The sequence below is a fragment of the Lathyrus oleraceus genome, chromosome 5 (genome assembly GCF_024323335.1).
Source record: "Lathyrus oleraceus cultivar Zhongwan6 chromosome 5, CAAS_Psat_ZW6_1.0, whole genome shotgun sequence".
Classification (NCBI taxonomy): domain Eukaryota; kingdom Viridiplantae; phylum Streptophyta; class Magnoliopsida; order Fabales; family Fabaceae; genus Lathyrus; species Lathyrus oleraceus.
In genome coordinates this window covers 581,391,934-581,397,326 of record NC_066583.1, presented here as the reverse complement: position 1 = coordinate 581,397,326, position 5,393 = coordinate 581,391,934, and the positions used below count along the sequence as shown (strand labels likewise).

Sequence of the window (5,393 nt, the reverse complement as noted above, 5' to 3'; positions counted from 1 at the left end):
ATTATATGTATTCAACACAAGTGACTACTTGTGTCTAAATGAACAACTGATCATATGCATCTCAAAATGAGAGAGGAATAAATACTTTTAAAATTAGAAGTGGTCTTGGTGGAGAATTTGAAAAAGAACCATTTGAAAATTTTTGTGAAACAAAATAGGGTTGTATAAAGGAAAAAAAATCTCTTCAAAAGATGACAGAGATCATACTCAATGAATCTAAAATTTAAAAACACTTTTGGGTAGAAGGAGTAAATATAACATGTTACGTTTAAAATAGGATATGTATAGACTCATCTTAAACAAGACTCCTCTTGAATTTATAAAAGGAATAACACATGACATTGCATTTTTTTCATCAGTTGAATGTACTTGTTGAAGGTGATAAAAATACACAAGAAGGGGGGTTAAATTGTGTATGTCAAAAAATCTTTCCCTTCTGATAATGCAACTTCAGAATGTGAACGACGTTCAGAGTCTGATATCATAAATAGTAACAACAACGGAAATAATAATGATCAGAAGTAAAATCAAGCAACACACAAAGAGTATCCTGGTTCCTCTCCTCAATTGAGAGTAGTTCAGACCCCTTGTTTCAACACGACCTCTTCACTATAATCAATAGATTACAGTTTACTCAAGCACACTTGCAAGATACTTCACTTGCTCAATTAACCTAGAAAGGGACTTCTCCTCAAGCAACCTTGCAAGAGACTTTTGCTCAATCAACCTAGAAAGAGACTTCACTGCTCAAGTACACAGTCTAGAGACTTCACTACTCAAGCACGCAGGCAAGAGACATCATCTACTTTAAACAAACACTTTAGTAGAAAAGATAACCTTTATACTTAGATACACAATCATAAGCATAATAGTTGTGCAACAACCACAAAGGTTCTTAACCTCATAAGATTTCTAAGATACACAAGGATAAAAAATCTTAAGATCTTATGCAATAACAGTTACAAATGAAAGCTCAGAGTTATGCTCAAGATATTCTATTGCGTTGTTGTTGTACACCTTCTTTCAAACCTCCAGCTTCCTTTTATAGAGGTAGAGAAAGAGTCATTGGAGAATGTATCTGGTTAGAAGTATTATCCATTACATAATGACATTGTTCACAACACCTTCCAAATTAAAATAATTTTAATTAAACTAATTAACTAACTAACAAAATCCAAACTGATAGTTCTAATTCACTTACACTAACTTCAACAACTAACTTCATTGATTTTCTACTAACATTATTCAAAACCATCTAACTGCATAACACATTTTAACTCAAATCCAGGTCACAACTGAATTAAACAAAACTAACTATAATAACAATAACTAAGAGAATTTCAATAACTCAATTAACTCACCAAGTCCAACTAACTAATCTAACTGAATTCCTAACTGATTTTAACAGATAGTTAACATAATCCATCATTCTAACTACTTTAACACTGAAAATTTTAACAAGTTAGTTGGCCCTAACTTTTCTGACCCAATTTCCCAAAGTTGTTACATCCAAACACCTATATATTCATCACTCAATCACAACTTAAAGTCTCTTAATCAAAATTCACCAATGCAGATTCACAATCACTGAAATTCACACAATCATCACTACACAATAATTTTCATCACTGAGAACTTTGAATCCTTTATCAACCTCACACCACTCTCATAAAATCCTCTCAACTCACTGCAATATTCTCACGCGGCCACAAGCATCACAAGAGCAACAACACAGAGAAACTACAATCCCTATAGGCTAAAGAATAGATGGAGAAAAAGAGGTTTCACACAATTCAAGAGTTGAAGAAAAGAAATCAGAGGTGACATTACCAGAAGAAGAAGATATTTGCAATTTTGTTGTCATCACCAACCTTAAAGAGATGCTGAAGCTACTCCGACCGGTAAGAACCCCGATCTCCATATCTTGATGATTGGACACGCTTTCTCTTCACCGTCCTTTTGTTTGTGCTCCATAGAACATAAGCCCTAAACTTATTATGCGAAACACGCTTTGTTCTTTGTTTAATTTCAATTTTTCCTACTTAGGGTTCATTATGGCTTGACTCTGATTCAGGTTATTGAGAGGTTTTTAGGAAGAATTGAATTGGTATTGGGGAAGGAGAAAGTCATATACACTCTTTGATAAGGGTGTTGACACATTAGCATCTCCACCACCGCCGGAGGCGATTTTCGGTGCGGCGGAGTTCCACATGATCTCAGAAGGGATTTGGACACGAAGAAGAGGAATAACATTAACGTTTTGCTTTTGCCTAGCCCGATCCCTTCCCTTTGGATGAGTGGTTTGGGTTTCAAGGGATCAAGCCCATGGATTTCTCTCCAAACAACCCTTTATCACAATACACCCCCTTTGCTCCCTTGGCCATAATGTTGTGCTTCTTAATAAGCCCATATGGATTTACTTCCTATCACCCTTGATCAGCAGATGCACCCCATGCCTCCATCATTTATCTTTTATTTTTCTTTATTTATTTTGTATTTTTTTAATAGCATTTTAGTTATTTCTTTTTACTACATTTTGAATTTTTTTTACATGAAAATACTTAGAATATTAGTGGTTAGAACTTAGGGATTAATTAGGTTAATTAGTCCACTTCTTGATAAAAATCATACATGTTAACAATTAATCAAGATTATTTTAGATTTGATTTTTCAATTTGAACTTTAGACATTAATAATCAAGATATTTCCCTTTAGACTTTAATTAGCAATATTAGTGGTGATTAGTCTTAGGAAGTAATTTTTATGGTTTATTTTGCCACTTGAATGATTCTTTAGGCATGATTAATGGTTGTATGGTTTGTATGCTTGTATTAATCTTTTAAATTCTTGCATGATTTATGATTCATCCCCATTATGAGTAAAATGTTCCCAATCCCCATGAACGTGTAATAGTCTTAGCAGTTTCGATTTTTTATCGCTTTCCTTTGCATACTAATAAACAAGATAAAACCAAAACGATAAAAATAACATTTTTTTCAAAAGAATAAAAAAAACTTGATCCAATGTCAAGTGTTTTTCCAAATCAATTTTAATTGAATGCAACGCATGTGCTTGATCCAATGTCAAGTACCTCTTCTATTTCATTCACACAAACTTCATATTCAATCCCAAACACTTGATCCAACGTCAAGTTATTTTCCAAACATTTTTGCAAATAAACTAGACGAAAAAGGAGAGGGTGTACGTACTTGTACATAACATTTCTCAAGTACTTGGGTTTTCGATCGTACCTAGCTTGTGGAACAATGTTTGTCTTCCATTCAAACACACTTAACAATAAACGAGTTTAATTTGGTCCTCTTAGGGCGAATAAGAGAGGTTAGCATGAATTTTTCTCTCAACTCCCGAGTATTCTGATTGTCGACCGTACTTAACCTATGGTTATATGCTTGTCTCCCTTTAAGTACCAATGATTAAACTCGCCTCACAAATTTCACAAATAAAACTTTTGAGATGAAAAAAGAGGTTAGGGTACAACTGTCCTCTCAGCTCTCAAGTATTCTAATTGTCGGTCGTACTTAGCTTGTGGTCTGATACTTGTCTCCCACTTAAAAACAATCATAATCAACAAAGTATACTTTTTCACCTTAGGGTAACATTCAAACCTTTCATCATTCAAGTATAACAAAAAAACTCTTCTTTCAACACCCCACACTTTGAAAATCCACATCAATAACTTGTCTCTTTGGACCAAACACAATATTCTTTGGCATCCATACCTTCTTAGGGTTAACCACCTTATGGTCAAATACCCATTTCTAAACCAAGAACCTTTCTTTTGCTTGGTTTCCTTGTCAAATCTTATGTTTGGGCAAACCTCTTTCTCATGCATGTTTTCCTTGTCAGACCTTGTGATTAGGAAAACCTCTTTCTTGTGCATGTTTTCCTTTTCATACCCTGTGCTTAGGCAAACCCCTTTCTCATGCATGTTTGTCTTGTCAGGCCTTGTGCTTGGAAAAACATCTCTCTTTCTTGTTTGTATTATCAGACCTTGTGCTTAGATAAACCTTTTTCTTTCTTGTTTGTCTTGTGTGATCTCGTGCTTAGGCAAAACCTTTTTTTCATGTATTTTTGCCTTGTCAAACCTCATGCTTAGGCAAAACCTCTTTTTCATGCATGTTTGCCGTGTCAGACCTTGTGCTTAGGCAAACCTTTTTCTTCATGCATGTTTTCCTTGTCATACCTCGTGCTTAGGCAAACATTTTTTTCTCTTTGGCCATACCATTTATTGGTTAACGCCACACTCCTCGGTTCAGATACACCTACGATATGGTTTCGAACAACAGAACCATTGGTTCAAACAATACTTTCACCACACCTCAAGTAACCTTTTTCTCATTTCCTACCCTTAGTTCCATAAACTACGGAGCTCTTATTTTTTCATTGCACTATGAAAATACGTAGGCACGAGGGTCCGAATCCTTGGCGAGCACTAATTATTAAACATTTTTCCCTTTTATCATTTGCAAGTAATATTTAGATGATAACACCCATTTGCACAAAGAACAATAAAAATGGTTCTCTTTGAGTACAACGGGTGTGAGGGGTGTTAATACCTTCCCCTTGCATAACCAACTTCCTTACACATTTCTCTTCCCCTGGGTTTTATCTATATTTTCCCTTTCCTTTGGGAATAAATAAAGTTCAGTGGTGACTCTGTTGTATCTTCGAGCATGCGATACGCTCAGGTATTTTTTGTTGCGGGACATTGTGTCACCTTTTGCTTTAGTTCATTTTGATATTTGGGATTCTGTCGCATCCGCGAAAAACAACCGGCGGGCTGAAACAAAAACAACACAGAGTCGCCACCGCGCGTTATTTATCCCAAAATAGGGAAAGGAAACGCTCAGAGAAACCTGGAAAAAGCATGGTCTCGCGACCAAAGAGAAAGGGTAAGGGAGTCGGTTACGCAAGGGGAAGGTATTAGCACCCCTCACGTCCGTCGCACTCGACGGGATCCACGCTCTAAGAAAAAAAAAAGGTTGCTAAAACATCACACACACACAAGGAACGCAGGTGGGGTTAAGAGGAAGAGAGCTCGATAGGACATCGCATCCTATGCCTACGTATCTCGTCTGGAACGAGAATCAGAGCTGCCGTAGTTCGGCTCACGCACGCCAAACAAGACACACACATCCACAGGCAAACTTGGAACCCGAATGCCAATCGCTGGACTTACATCGGCTTCCGAACCAAACAAACACAAGAAGGCAAACATGGAGCCCGAAAGCCAATCACTGGACTTACATCGGCATCCGAACCAAAACACACACAAGAAGGCAAACGTGGAGCCCGAAAGCCAATCACTGGACTTACATCGGCATCCGAACCAAACACACGCACACTGGAACCCGAACGCCACTCGATGGACT

General features: G+C 36.8%; 1 long non-coding RNA gene across 2 annotated transcripts; it reads right to left on the bottom strand.

Annotated features, from left to right (window-relative positions):
* Window positions 1-407: 407 nt before the first annotated feature.
* On the bottom strand, window positions 408-2,418 carry LOC127086646 (uncharacterized). 2 transcript variants are annotated; one of them, XR_007789539.1, is made up of 2 exons: window positions 1,831-2,418; window positions 408-1,124 (listed from the first exon to the last, which is right to left on the bottom strand). It is a non-coding gene; the product is annotated as an uncharacterized LOC127086646 (long non-coding RNA). The 2 variants fall into 2 exon arrangements; XR_007789540.1 differs by having other exon boundaries at window positions 408-1,078.
* Window positions 2,419-5,393: the final 2,975 nt, after the last annotated feature.